Source organism: Elephantulus edwardii, unplaced genomic scaffold (assembly GCF_000299155.1).
Source record: "Elephantulus edwardii isolate Elephantulus edwardi_28Jun2011 unplaced genomic scaffold, EleEdw1.0 scaffold00142, whole genome shotgun sequence".
NCBI classification, from domain to species: domain Eukaryota; kingdom Metazoa; phylum Chordata; class Mammalia; order Macroscelidea; family Macroscelididae; genus Elephantulus; species Elephantulus edwardii.
Genome location: NW_006399892.1, coordinates 2,525,569 through 2,542,119, shown reverse-complemented (window position 1 = coordinate 2,542,119; position 16,551 = coordinate 2,525,569).

The following is a 16,551-nucleotide window of genomic DNA, read 5'->3' as shown; positions in this document are numbered from 1 at the left end:
CAGGAGATTAGGAGACTTTGCACTGGCAAAGTCTACAGTTAAAAAACTTTCCAAATTACTGAGAAGCAATGCTATTAGTTTGGGGACTAAAGTGCACCTGATTTGGGGTCTTATAATCACTTGCTATGTTGCTGAGAGCTGGGCAATGAATAAGCATGACAGAAGAAAAATGGATGCCTTTGAACTGTGCATTGAAGAAGAGTACTGAATATGAGACAGAATGCCTAAAGAACTAACATATGTCTGGTGAAGGTGCAGTCAAAGTGCTTACTGGAGGCAAGGATGGTGAAGATTTATCTTACATAACTTTGTCATGTCTCTAGGAGAGGCGATTTCTTGGAGAATGAGATCATGCTTGGAAATGTGAAGGGGAGGCAAAGGAAGAGACCCTCAAGCAGGTGGATTGACAAAGTGACTGTCATAATGGGCTCAAGTATGACAGAGATTATGAGGTTTCTATGGATAATACAGGGCTGAGATCCATTGTCACTATGAGTCTTAAGTCTTACTTGAGAGCACCTAATAACAGTTGTTGTTGTTAAGTGCCATCGAGTCGCAGGCGACTCATAGCGAACCTATGAAGGAGAGTCCTCAACACTTTGTGTGTCTCTCATCCTCTCTCCAGGTTCATAGGGTTTTTGGAGGCAAGCTACTACAGAAGTGGATGCCACTCCTGCTTCCAAGCTTGTTTTAATCGGGAAGTTTCACTCAACACTGTCCACCATCGGTAACCAACCATTAAATAACAGTTACATAAGTGAATGTCAGGAACTAGAAAACCATGTTTCAAGAGAGACTTGGTTAGATTCTAAGGGAGTGCTGATGTCCAGAATCTGAATTGTCTTGTGTATTGTAGAGGTTTGGAGTTGACTTGGATAGACAGCAGCACAAGCAATGCAGTGACAGGGCCCCTTTAATCCTTGGTGTGTGGGACACTGTGAATACATAAGAAGATTCCAAGATAATACTGTTGGTGTTCTGTTAGTTATGACCATGATTGAGGGAGTTTAAGATATCACTGGTTGTGGGTAAGTAGAGGTCAGATCAGAAGAGAAATTAAAAGTGAATGTGTTGCATATTTCAGACTGAAAAATATATAGGCATATGGTGAAACATGGAATGGGTACTTCCAGGAATAAAAAAGGTGTACTTAAAGGGCAGTGAATTAACTATAATTAAACTAAGAGAGATCTGCTGTGCAATGATAAATGTGTTTAAAGCAAAAGTAATTTTATTAGTATGGGCAGAAGAGCCTCAGACATGAATAGTGTGTTGTTCCATTTAATTGTGCAAATTGAGTTATTCTAAGTAAAGCCAGCTGTTTTTCCTTTACAAAATTCTCATTTAAGTAGCACCTCCAGGTTCCATTGTACAATGTCCTCGCAGATGAATCTTTCTTGTGGACTACTCAAAGAGAAATAATAGACAAACTGGTTGGATAAAAAACAGACAATTGACCTGACTCCTTTATTTAAAGGCTTCTCAGTTTTTCCTTTTGTTTTCTATTTCTGATTATAACCTGAGTATAAAAAAAATATCCTTTTTGCTAAAGAAGCATTTTCCAGACAAGAATTAAAGGAAAGCTGTTAATTGTTGTTCAGAAAAACAAACCTTCCTTTGCAAAATGTCTTTTTGTTTAAAGATTAAACAATCTTAAACAGGTTTCTTATTCCCTCTGGATTTCTCTGTGTATTTAACAGACTCTTTAAATCTGCAAGAGACAGATTTAAGATGCAAAGTTTCTTAACTTATTTGATTACAGCATTTGTTGTTTTTAAAGTAAGATTAATACTTTGTAGAATCAGGACTTCATGGCACGAAGTTAGTAAAGGATGTGATTCAAATCCCTTAACATCATTTGATTATAACATTTGTTGTTTTTTTAAGTAAAACTAATACTTTGTAGAACCAGAAGTCTCTGGCTCAAAGTTAGAAAAAGGTGTGGTTCAAATCCATAAACAACATTCTCGAAGGAGCTATCTAAAGTTTACAGTAAGTAGTAAGACCTATTATCTTGAAAATGCATTAATTGAACCTAAAAATACCCATAGCTAAATATTTTCTCTCCTTATGTGTGTGTTTGAGGAAGCCAGTCTGTTGGATAAAAAGAAGAAGCTGGTTTTCAGAAAGAAAAGAAGCAAGAAGCACAAATAGAGAGACTGAGAGTTAATTCTCAATTAATGAGCTTGTGTCCTCCCTGACTATGGAATCCTTAATGTGAATTTACATATTGGAAATTCAAATTTCTGTGATGAACATGCTAAAAATCGAAGTGTGCTACAGCCAGAGTTCTCTCTATTTCTTTACCACTAGTATTTTCAGTGAAGGGCAAGTGGAGGTGACTTTAGGTACGTGAACAGACATAGCAGGCAGCAATTCAGGAAAACAAATGAAAAGGTTTATTAGGAAAATAAAACAAAGGCATAGCTGGTGAAAGGTAGAGGTAGGCCATTGCAAAAAGTTAAAATGTAAAAGGAAGAAAAGACTAAATGTACCCCAGGAAAGGCAGAGATAGAGCCACGGGTCTTGGCATGTTGCCAGCAGTCAAAGGTAGTAACCCTTTGGTAGGATCTTATCTCTTTTGGCTCCCAGTCTCAGGAAACTGGTCATAACCTATTCCAGCCTAGGGATTTGCGAGGTTGGTTGTGCTTTATGTCTCCTGCATTTTGGGAAGGAGGCTACTTCTTAGTGTAAAAACCTTTTGAGATCCTGCCAGAAATACTACCAAGTTCCTTATCATTCAGTGCATTGGCATAATTGTTTTACATTCCTTTCCTGTTCCCCCTGAGAGACTCAGCTTCCAGAACTTATCTATAAGAGTGAGAAAGACCAGGTAGCAATTCCAGGAAGTTCAAGCTGCTCTGAAAGAATTGACAAAAAACAAGTCTCCAGGAACTGATGGGATACCTATTGACATATTTCAAGAAACAGATGCTACCCTGGATGTGCTCACCAAGTCATGCCAAGAAATCTGGAGGACAGCCACCTGGCCTACTGACTGGAAGAGATCTATCTTTGTCTTTGTTCCCATTCCAAAGACAGGTGATCCATTTGAGTGTGGAAATTATTAAACAATATCGTTGATATCACATGAAAGCAAGATTCTGCTAAAGATTATCCAAAACAACTGGAACAGCACATCAACAGAGAACTGCAGGCTGGATTGGATTTAGAAGAGTTCTTGGTACTAGAGATATTATAGCTAATGTTACCTGGATCTTGGCTGAAAGCAGAGAGTAGCAGAGGAATGTTTATATGTGTTTTATTGACTATGCAAAAGCATTTGACTGTGGATAACAACAAACCGTGACTGACTCCGAGAAGAATAGGAATCCCAGAACACTTGATTATGCTAATGAGAAACCTGTACTTGCACCAGGAGGCAGTCGTCAGAACAGAGCAAGGAAACACTGCATCGTTCAAAATTCAGAAGGGTGTGCATCAAGGGTGTGTCCTATCTCCATATCTTTTCAATCTATATGCGGAACAGATTATTATGGAGTCTGGGCTCAATGAAGAGAAGTGTGGCATCAGGGTTGGATATAGACGCATCAACAATCTGCGTTATGTAGATGACACAACCCTGCTCCCTGAAACTGAGGAGGACTGGAAGTGTTTGTTGCAGAAGGTCAAGGACCACAGCCTTCAATATGTATTGAAACTCAACATTAAGAAAACAAATACTCTCACCACTGGGCCAATTGGCATCATCATGATAAATGATGAAGAGATTCAGATTGTTGACAGATTTAGTTTACTTGGCTTTACAATCAACACTCTTGTTACCAATAGCCAGGAAATGAAAAGACAAATTGCATTGGGAAAATCAACTTTCAGGACTTCTCCAAGGTCCTGAGGAGCAAAGATTTCAGTCTGGAGACTAAGGTGCACCTGATACAGGCCATGGTCTTTGCCATTACTTACTATGCATCAGAGAACTGGAAAATGACTAAAGATGGTAGAAGAAGGGTGCCTTTGAGCTGTGGTGCTGGAGAAGAGTATTGAATATACTGTGTTTACCTAGGTAAACCAACAAGTTTGTCCTGGAGACAGTGAAGGCAGACTGCTCCTTGGAGTCAAGGATTCTGTTGCAAGGTCAGATAAGTCCTTGGAGAGGGAAGCCATACTTGGGAAGGTGGAGGGACAGTGCAGGAGAGGAAGACCTTGATGAGATAGATTAATTCTGTCCCTGGTGTAATGAGGATAGGTGTGTCCGAGACAATAAGTTTGCAAGAAACAGAGCATAGTTTAGGGCTGTTGTACACAGGGTAGCACAGGGTAGCAATGATTCGCAAGCAACTTGACAGTTTATAACAACAACAACAACCAAAAATAAATAGTTCCAGTGATGATAACATTTTTTAAAGTATATTCGTTCTGTTTCCAACTCATTGTTGACACTAGTGGATCTCTTGTCTTTTGCATTGAGTACTACTGATAATAATTTCAATTGTTAAATTTTTTTTCTTAAATTTTGTTGTAGAAAAAAAGAAGCCCTCACCACAGATTAAAATATGATCTACAGAGATCCTTTCATCAAGAAATAACCATGACAAAGACAAATCATCCCAAAGTGAAAGAAACCATCAGTATGATTCTAAACTAGCTTCTTGAGTCAAGACCATGGCTTTCAGTAAACCAGAAGCAGACCATAACTGATGGCGGTTACAATTCAACACTCTTGAATGCAGTACTATGTTAGAAGCAAAGATAATGATGGGTTTATAGAGGCAATAACCTATTGTGAAAACAACTTTATAGAAGACGAAAAGAGATTGGTGCTCTCATATAATGTGGGTAGGATTGTAAAATGGTTCGACTACTCTAGAAGGCAGTATGGTATTTCTTTAAAAAAATCTGAACATATAAATTCCGTATTACCTAGTTATTTCACTATTAGAAATATTTCACACATAAACTAGAATTGAGAAACATATGAAGATGTTATCATCAATGATCATAGCAATGTTACTCACAATTGCAAAAGCATGGAGACAGCCAAAATGTCCAACAGCAAACAAATGGGTTGAGAAATTGTGGTAAGTCACACTATGGAATACTATGCAGCACTGAGGAGCAATTGTTTGGAAAAGTACTACACCTTATGGGAGAGACTAGAGAACATTATGCTGAGTGAATTAATTCAGTCTCATAAGGAAAAATACTGCATTGTTGAAAAAAACCAATAAGATGTGTATGAATGTCCAAGGAGGGAAGAGGATTGAGCTGTGGGGCTGAGACAAGGTAGGAGGGAAATCACAGGGTCTCAGAATTTATTAGGTGAAGGGAGAGTGTGAATATAATTAAGAAAGATTTAGTGGGGAACTGAGAAAACAAAGTAATGATGGACATTGCTCCCTAGTGATTAATTTAATAAAATACTTATGTAGAAATGATCACATGAAACACAATGAGAATGAAGGAATGTGTGAAATACAATGTACAGATTTTGTATGCAACCTAGTTGCTGTTATTAGGTGCTGTCAAGTATGACTCATAATGACCCTATGAACAAAATAGCTGAACCCTGTTCTATCCTGTGCCATCCTCACAATTCTTGACACACAAGAGCCCATTGCAACAGTCACCATGTCAGTCTACCTGGTTGAGGGGCTTCTTCTCCTTTGCCAACCCTCCACCTTCCCAGAATCATGTTCCTCTCCAAGGAATAGTACCTCCTAACAACATGCCCAAAGTATGCGAGGTGAGGCTTCATCATTCTTACCTCCAAAGAGTACTCCAGCTGCAAACCTCTCCAAGACATACCTGTTTGTTCTCTTGCCCGTCCATTTGACGCAAACCAGTGTAAAATAAACTTCTAAAACATAGCTTATAGTATTAGTTATGAGGTTTTAGCCACCCACACACTGGGTGGTTGTTAGCATGTAACTGATGGCCTAGCCATTATAATATACATCTTCCTGAACTCTTATTATCCTTCCCTTGACTTGTTAAATATAGTCACATATGGAATTAAACAATTAAAAAGAAACTCAAATGATATCTGAACTTATGTTAAGAATCAATATGAAATTAAAGCTGTGCTGAAGTTTTCAACTCTCCACAAATCACCTTTATTATTTACATTATGACACAATGTTTATGATAGTATGCTATATGTGTGTTCATGACATATTCCAACGAAATAACATAATTCATATTATTAATTCATAAACACAATTTTTCACATTTAAATTTACTAAAAATGGGACATACCTTGCAATTCATAGCATTTGATAAGTGCTTTGACAAGTTGGCAGTCAAGATGTACTTGCCTCCATGCATATATGTATGTTAAAACCATCCTTGATCCAAAGATGCAAGTTGAATTTCAGTGGTTCAGGAGCTTTACTTGAACACAGAACAAGCAACAGCTCTGAGGAAGAGGTGAATTAAACTTGCTTAACAACATATTAAGAAATAAAGAAAGACTAAACAAAGCAAGTTTCAAGTTCAGTTCAAAGTCTTTCAGCCATTTGATCACTTCTTTCAAAAAGGTTTATTGACATGATCTTTATAGCAATTGTGGAAAACATCAAGACCAAAGTCTTGAATTCAAGAGGTGTTTAGAAAAATGTTTAAGAGACATCATATCCTATTTATCTTGCTTAGGAGTGCCTGACTCGGCCTTTTCAAACACTTGTTATGTGTATGAGAGCTAGAAGGTGAGTACAAATGTTCATCTCCACGACCTGTCTCTCCTGGTCACATTCCCAAAGTATATAATATATGAGACAAAACTTCCAAATCCTAGCCTCGAGGAGGATATTTGGTTTCACTCTCTTCAAGTCAAGACAAACCGATTTTTTTTTTTCGCATATCATGGTATGTTCAAGACTCTTCTCCAGCACCACAGATTAAAGACATTGATTCTTCTGTCATCCATAGTCATTGTTCAGCTCTCTGATATATAGTAATTAATTGTGAAGGCCATGGCCTGGATTAGATGCACTTTAATCTCTATACACTCATTGTTGCTTTTTAGTACTCTGGAGAGGTCCCTGACAGCAAATACTCCCAATGCAATTCATCTTTTGATTTCCTGACTGCTGGTGCTAAGAGCATTGATTGAGGAGCCAAGCAAGATGTAATTTTTAACAGCCTCAATCTCTTCTCTGTATATTATGGTGTTGCCAATTGTCCCAGTGGTTACGATCTTTGTCTTCTTGATGTTGAGCTTAATCCATATTGAAAATTATAGTCCTTGACTGTCTGCAGCAAGAACTTCATGTCTTCTTCAATTTCAGGAAGCAAGGTTTGTCATCTGCATTACACAAGTTGTTGAGAGTCTTTTTCCAATCCTGATGTGACATTCCTCCTCATAAAGCCCTGTTTCCCCAGATAATCTGTTCTGAATATAGATTAAAAAGTATGATGATAATAGCAGTTAAGAAATCCAAAGATGTGTTCCGGTGGCAAAATCTATAGTCAAATTTCTTGCCCAAGTGCTAAAGAGCAATGATGTCACTTTAAAGACCAAAGTACACCTGATGCAAGCTGTGAATTTTTTCAATTACTTTTTGTGTATATGAAAGTTGGACAATGAATAGTATGGCAAAAGAAGAATTGATATTTTTGGATTGTAGTGTTTATGAAGAGCATTACATGTTTCATGTACTACTAGAAGAACATTCAAGACTGTACTGGAGGAAGTGTAACTAGTGTACTCTTTAGAGGCAAGAACGATTAAACTTTATCGTACACACATAAGCATGTTATCAAGAGGGTCTAAACCTTGGGAAAAGACAATTGTCTGGGAAAGACTTTGTTAGTGTTGTGTGTTATCAAGTCATAAACAACTCCAAATTGTCCCTCTAGCAGGTTTTAAAAGGCAGTAAATCACATGGGAGGAGATTGCGTATTCTTCTATAGAACAGCTGGTGGATTTTGAGAAAGGTGAAGATTCAGCAAAAGATAACAAGACTTCCAACAAAAAGTACTGACATAGTGACAATAAAAATGGTCTCTAGTATATTAGAGATAATGAAGATGGCACAGGATATGACAAGTTTCAGGTCTGTTGACTAGTTGTTGTGTAGTAACTCATATATTCCAAGAATCAGCCATGAATATCAGCCAAATGTTTCAACAACCTCCCAGCAACATATTCTACATTATACTACATCTTTGCACACTTTAACTGGATCTGGTGACATGATATTTATATTCCTGATTTAGTATTACATGTACAGCATTACATTGTTCACTTCATTTGGGGAATTTGTTCTTCTAATTAATAAAGCACTTATCCGTCAGTTTGCTGTACTGAGGTAACTTTTGTGTTGCTGTAATGCTGAAAGCTATGCCACCAATGTGTCAAATGTCGTGAGAGTCACCCATGGTAGACAAGTTTTAATAGAGCACCATGTTAAGACAGATTAGGAAGTATATTGGCCATCCACTTCTTAAATAGAATGCCTCTGAAAACTCCATGAACAAGATAAGAATACAAACAGTTATAGTATTAAAAGTGGGTCTAGATTTGCACTATAGGTTCTAGTGTGTCACTATAGGTTCTAGGATGACACTGAATAGAACAGAGCTCCTATCTGTTATTCATAGGGTTGCTACTGGTTTTACTTGGCTCAAAGGCACCTAAAACCAACAATTGCAATAAGCACTGTCTTACATAACAGTAGACTCAAGAGTTGCATTTAAGTAAATTGATTTCTTAGTGATATTACATGATTAATTTGTCTCATTTGACTCTCTCTGCTTTTCAATCCCTCAATATTCCAGTTTCAATTTATTCTCACGTTTAGATCTTTCACTGATGTAAAACTAATGAATCAGCATTATTATCTCTGGAAAAATTATTGTCTCCAAGTCAAAAAAAAGAAATTAATTTTTTATAGATAATTTTGATGTTATTGTCTTGTGTCAGCCTGTCGAACATAGCTCATAGCAATGATGAGAACAATAAATTAAACTTTGATTTATCCTGTGCTACCTTCACAATCATCATTATGCTCACTCATGCCTAGTATTTCTATCCCTATGTCAATCCATCTCGTTGAAGGTGTTCTTCTCTTTCATCTACGTTCTACTTTTCTCAACATTATGTCTTTTCTAAAGACTTATGCCTCCTGACAACATGGCCAATGTATATGAGAAAGAACTTCAACCCACTTTGCTTCTAAGGAGCATTATTGTTACAGTTCCTTAAGATTTTCTTCTTTCCTTTGACACTCTATTACATATTCAATATTTTTCACCAAAACCATCAGTAACCAACAGTCTTCTATAGTCATTGTCCAACTTCCAGAAGAACACAAAACAACACAAAATTATGAAGCTTATAGCTCATGTGCACTTCAGTTGTTAAACTAAAATCTTTCTCTTTTAGTACTTTAGAGAGTCCATTGAAAGCAAATTTTTCCCAGTACAACAGACTGTTTTTATTTCTTAACTGCTGCTACTATGGGTGTTAATTGTGAAGGTAAATAAATTACATTCTTGACAACTTCAATAATTTTCTATATTTATCAAGACACTGCTTATGGGTCAAATTGTAAGTATGTTTGATTTCTTAAAGTTGAGGTGTAATTCATATTGAAGACTAAGATTCTTGGTTTTCTTAAATAAATATCTCAGTGCTCATTTCTGAAGGAAAGTTTGTGTCATCATATAGGTTGTTGATCCTTCAATCTAGATGCCACATTCTTCTTCATATAGTTCATCTTCTTGAATTACTTGCTCAGTATGGTGACCCAGTAGTAAGGAATTGTGCTGCTAATCCAAAGGCACATGTTTATAATCCCCTAGCTTCTCCACAAGAAAAAAGATAGATGGTCACTCTTCTGCAGTGTAATTAATAGTTTCTTAAAATCCACTGGAGGGGAAGGGGCAGGCATCAACTATGAGTTGGTTCCAAACTGACAATAAGTAACAACAATATATTGAGTTGATATGGAGAAATGGTAAACTCTGACATACACTGTTCTTGATTTAAGACCTTATTTTGTTGCAAAATTTACACTTTATATGTTTTTACAAATATTAGTAGATATTTGAATAAAGTAGGTTATATACCATTTTGCGCAAAGAAAAATTAGTCAGAATCAACTCACATCTGATCCTCTAGTGTATTTTTGAGAGGCAATAAATCACATGGAATGAGAGTGTCCATTTTTCTGCCATGGAACAACTAGTGAATCCAAACCAAATCTTTGGTTTGACAGCACAGTTCCTTAGCACTAGGCCAGCAGAGCTCATAAAGCAATGAGTGACATATTTCACCCACCTCTTTTAAAGTAGCATAGTGGTGGCAAATATTATGCACAGAAATGAAATAGAAACCTATATTTCTAAGTGGTACAAATAATTAAGTCCCTCAAAGCCTGAAGGTTCATTATTTACCCAGAAATTACTTGCAAGAAAGTCCTGGTAATAAATATCTTAAAAACTAACCACTGGAAACACAAAGAAATACAGGTTGACTCTGAAACCTATAGGATATGCATAGGTCAGCACAACTGATTAAATACTGTCTTGTTTTTTTCTATTGATTTTACTTCGTTTTAAGTAATAATAGAAAAAGTCTCTGTACATACAACAATGAAGGCAACAATATAAACTTAATGCAGGTTTGGGTGCTTTATCTACACACCTCAGTGAGACATAAAATCATTGTAAACACCTCTTAAAAATAATTCTTTAGATATAGATGATATACATAAAGATATATTGCCATTGTTCTGATACTCCCTCAAGTTGACTGTGACTCACAGTAATACTATGAACAAAGGATCTGAAACCTATCTGATGTGACATCCTCACTATCTCCAACACACCTGGCTGCTTCATCTTGTTGAGGATGTTCTGCTATTACACTGACTCTCCATTTGTCCACGTATAATATCCTCCTCCAAGGATTAGGCCCTCTTCAGAATATGCCCAAAGTATGTAAAATGAAGTTTGCTTCAAGGAGCACACTAGTTTCACTTTCTTCAAGACAGAGCTATTTGTTCTCTTGGCAATATATTAGATATTCATCACTATTCTCCCACACCACAAGACATCAATTATTTTTCTTCTAATGTCCTTAGTCATTGTTCAACTTTCAAATGCATAGGAAATAGTTGAGTAAACCATGGCTTAGATCACGTGTGCTTTAGTTTTTAAGCAGATATCACTACTTTTTTACTACTCTGGGGAGATCCCTGACAGTAGATTTTACCAGTGCAACTCATCTTTTAATTTCTTGACTGCTGCTACCAAGGATGTTGATGGTGGGTCCATGTAAGAGGAAATAGCTGACAATTTCAAACTATTTTTTTCATTTTTCATGATGTTGACTATTGGTCCAGTGGTGAGGATTTCTGTTTTCTTGATGCTGAGATGTAATCCATACTGAACACTATAGTCTTTGATCTTCTGCAGCAAGCAAATCAAATCCTCCTTAATCTTAGTGGAGAAAGAGAGAGAGAGAGAGAGAGAGAGAGAGAGAGAGAGAGACTATATTTAAAGAAAGAAGATATAGTGCTAGCTTCGGCAGCACATTTACTAAAATTGGAATGATACAGAGAAGATGAGCATGGCCCTACACAAGGCTGATATGCAAAATTGTGAAATGTTTCATATTATTTTTTAAAAAAGAAAGAGGGTATAGACATTTTAAAAAGATCATAAACTCAGTTGGCTATAAGTATATAATCATACCGATTATAGTGGATATAATTTAAAATTAGAATGCATATATAAGATGCTTATGACCATAACAAGAAGAGAAAGGAAGTTTATCTCAAAATTACTTATTTTGAAATCAATATACACTAAAACATCCTAAGACTTCATTTTCCCCCTCTTAGGTTTAGAAATAATAATAAAGGTAAAATTTTGGACCTCTCTTAATTAAAAATCCATTCCTTCTAATGTAATTATTTTTCTGAACAAAAGATAAATAACTGCTGATGACTGTCAACTCAGGAACACATTCTTGCTTTTTGTTTTTGAACTGTCAACAAAGAAAGAAGATAAGTTTGAAAAATAGCTTTTTTCAGGTAAAATTACATGTTTTTAACACATGCAAAGGAAATATGTTTTAGTGGAAAACAAAACAACAATAAAAGACCCCACCAAAAAAATGCTATGCCATCAATTTTTTTAGATTATTAACCTCAAAACTGAGTTTCTCTGACAGTTTGATTCCACCAAGAATAGCTCCATATGAGAAAGCTGGGCACTTTCTTTCCTTTGATTTACAATCTTGGTAACTGACTGGAGGGTCACCTATTCATCAATTCTGAAAAATAGCAATGAGTGAGTGAGTTTTAATTCATTTACTATTTAAAAATTAGCAAATACTGAGAGATTTTCCATCTAAATACTAACATATAAGAATATGGGTCTTGGACTTCCACAAGGTGACTGTCTTGGAGCTTTTTGTATGCATTATGAAATCTTGGAAGTCAGGAAGAATTAGTAAGAAATGAATATTATTGCTGTTGCTGTGTGTTGCCCTATTGGAACTGACACATAGTTGTCCCCTAGATGGTTTTTTCAGAGGCAGTAAGTTGTGTGGTAGGAAATTGCCCATCTTCCTTTCATAAAGCAGCTGTCAGGTTTGAACCATGTGCTTTTAGGGTGCCAATGGAACTCCTTACTTCTAAGTCATGAGGACTCTCAAAGCCTACAGGCCCCCAGCATTTTCAAGTAGTCTCCCGTTCATGTACTAAAACAGCCTGGCTCTTACTAGTTTCTGAGGTAAGATGGAATGAGGTACATTGAACAGGATAACCAGCTATAATAATTTTAAAAGATATGTTAAACATTAGGGAGTTCTGCCGGCCTAGTGGCAAGAAGCAGCAATGCAATCCCAGAGGTGCATGGTTCCAATCCACCAGATGGCTCTGCTGGAGAAGGAGGGACAATCTCCTCTTGTACCAGTCAGATCCGACTTGACAGTACACACACACACAAAATAGTAGAAATAAAATTTTAAAAAATAAAATTCCTTTCTGTGTATCTCTCCCACTCCCTACCTCCTCCTCTCTCTTTGATTCTCCATCCCTGTCTGTCTCTCTTCTGATAGTCTAGTGCTAATATCTTCCTGACAGCACAGGGACTTTTAAAAGCAGCAAAGGGTTGTATCAGTCTATTCCTAACTTTGCTGGTAATTGTAAATGTACTCTACTTTTTCAGATCAAATGCTTTTATCCTTTAAATGTATTGAATTGAAGGAATCTTTGTTAAGCTCTGTGACTCACAAAAGTTGTCAGCAGTCACCGGAGGGTAGCTATTGGGAATAGGAATAGAAAACACACATTTCTGGATACATCTCTTGAAAAAATAGTTTTGCAAGTTGTTAAAAAAAATTAGCCAAACCCTAAACTACTATTTTAAAGAAAGCAGGAATACACGTTTTTTACAGACACATTACCTTGTGCAAGAGAATCAGCTTACTCAGGATCCAGAGGGAAGGAGGAAACAGTGAAAGGTTCTTTGCCAAAGGCACAAAGGAGCGTAGCTTAAGGACATTTCACATGGCTAGAAGGCATAGGGAAATAGACGCTGGACACTGGTACATCATTTTCAACATTGACATACTCAGACACAGAAAATTAAGAAATGAAAGTGAAAGAATATATCAAAATCTCATGATCCTGAAGTAAGAATCAACTCATAACTGACTCTTCAGTGAGGAATCAGAGGCTATAAATCAAACAGGAGGAGTCTTCTAATCTTTCTCCAAGAAGTAGCTGACAAGTTTGAACCACCTGCCTATGAATTAGTAGCACAATTCTGTAACCACATGACCACAAGAGCTCCAAAGGGTTTTGTTGTTGTTAGGTGCCATCAAGCAGGAATCAACTCATAGCTAACTCCCCAGAGGGTTTTCAGAGGCTATAAATAATACCAGAAGAAATAGCCCATCTTGCTCCCATGGAGCCCCTGGTAGAATTAATACCTGCCTTTGGATTGGCAGTGTTGTTGCTGTTAAGTGCCGTTGAGTTGTAGGAGACTCATAGCAACCCTATGAACAAAAGACATGAACACTTGTATAACTTTCATTATTTCTCTAAGTCCATAGGGTTTCCAGAGGCAAGCTAATTTGGAAGTGGATGCCACTACTGCTTCCAAGCTTGTTTTAATCAGGGAGCTCCACCAAACACTGTCCACCATGGGTAAACATTGCATTTAACACATCAGTGTCACAGCGTTCAGCATCACAGCAACCACAAATTACTTCTGTACAGCAAATGGACAGACCAGTGCTACATGATCTAGAAGAATGTTTTACCAAAACCGAATAAAACTAGGCCCGAGGGCCACAGGCCTAATGGCCCAATCAAATTTAACAATCAAAGCATAGTTCAAACTCCATGAGCTCCATCATTCCACGTTTCTTCATAATTAAGCATTCTCATTGTCTATCACCACCCAAAAACCCCCATCTGGGAATATTCATCGATCTCTCCTATTCTGTTGCCACATGTTTCTTCATATAGTCTAACTTCTTGAATCATTTGTTCATCATATAGACTGATTACACATAAGGCAAGGACACTTATATAAACAAAAGATAAACAAAAGTGCTGAACTCTTTCTATAACTATCATCATTTCTCCAAGATCATAGACTTTTCAGAGGCATGTGGTTTAGGAAGTGGGTGCCAGTCTTACTTCTAAACCTGAATCAATCTGGGAGCTCCAACAAGTACTGCCCATGATGGATAGCTAATTATGGTGTTTGACGCACCTATGGCCCAGTTTTCCATCATTGCAGCAACTCTGTTATTTCAGTAAGGCAAATAGAGAGATCCCTGCTGTACCACTCAAAAGAGTGTTCATCCAAAATCAAATAACATTTGACTCCAGGGTCCCAAAACATTCCTTAATCCTAAACCATTACAGATCCTTAAAAAAAAAACCTTTCAACTACTTTTGTTAGTGTTATTGTGTAACATCAACTTGTTGCCCAACCATAGCTAATGCTCCAGCTACATTTCAGAAGTATGGTAGGACACTGCCTACCTTTCGTTCATGGAACAGCTGGAGGATTCAAACCATATCTTATGAATTGAGAGTGTAATTTTTTAACACTAAGGAAGGAGTTCTGGTGGCAAAAAGTTATACTGAAATCCCAAAGGCATACAGTTCAAGGCCACTAGTAGCTCCACAGGAGAAGATTGGACAATTTCCTCCCATGTGATTAAGTGCCTCTGAAAATCTTCTGAAGGGTCAGCTATAGGCCTGTTCCAAAATCTATGGTATACAATAACAAAGTCATGAGAGCTCCCTACATATAGACTACAGAATGAATCTTCCTGATTAATGCTGCTATACACAATAATTTCTGAAATCATACTTATCATGTGGGGCTACACATCAGAGTTAACTTTTCTGTGAGCTTGAGATTAATTGGTGTCTCAAATGCAGTTTCTGGCATTACATAAAAGGCAAGGGTTTGATTCATTGAATTTCTTTCTGTGATTCTACCACTTGGTGTTAGGACATGCTGATGTTGTTGTTATGTGCTATCCAGTTGCTTGCGACTCATAGCAACACTTCGTACAACAGCCCTAAACTCTGTTCTGTTCTGTGCCAATCTCATGGTCTCCGACACACTCGTCCGAATTACCCCAGTCACCAAATCAATCAATCAATCTCCTAGAGTGCTTTTCCCTCCTGCACCTGCCCTCCACACTCCCAAGTATGATGTTCTTCTCCAAGGACTGGTGTCTTCTTCTCCTTATAACATGACCAAAGTATGTCAGATGAAGCCTCAGAATCCTTGCCTCCAAGTAGCGGCCTGGATTAACCCTCTCCAAGATGAATCTGTTTGTTTTCTTAGCAGTCCATGGTACCCTCCGTAGTCTTCTCCAACACCAAAGCAGAAAGGCATCAATTCTGATTCTATCCTCCCTAGTCGTTGTCCAACTCTCTGACACATAACATGTGATTGCAAAAACCATGGCCTGCATCAGACGCACCTTAGTCTCCAGGGAGCCACCGTTGCTCTTCAGTACTTTAGAGACGTCCCTAACAGCAGACTTTCCCATCGCAATACGTCTTTTATTTTTCTGGCTGCTGGTGCCAAGAGTGTTGATTGTGGAGACAAGAGGACTAAAGCTATGAACAATCTCAATCTCTTCACAATCCATCCTGATGTTGCCAATTGGTCCAGTGGTGAGAATCTTTGTCTTCTTGACATTGAGCCTCAATCCATATTGAAGGATTCAGTTCTTGACCCTTTGTAGCAAGCTCTTCAGGTCATCCCCAGTTTCAGCAAGCAGGGTTGTGTCATCTGCATAATGCAGATCGTTGATAGATCTTCCAACAATCCTGATGCTGCATTTCTCCTCACAGAGCCCAACCTCCCAGATGATCTGTTCGCATGCAGGTTGAAAGGGTATGTAGACAGGACATATCCCTGGCATACGCCCTTCCCAATTTTGAACCATGCAGTGTTACCCTGCTCTGTTCTGACGACTGCCTCTTGGTTCAAGGATAGGTTTCACATTAGCATGATCAAGTGTTCTAGTATTCCCATTCTTCTAAGAGTCAGCCACAGTTTGTTTTGGTCCACACAGTCAAATGCCTTTGCATA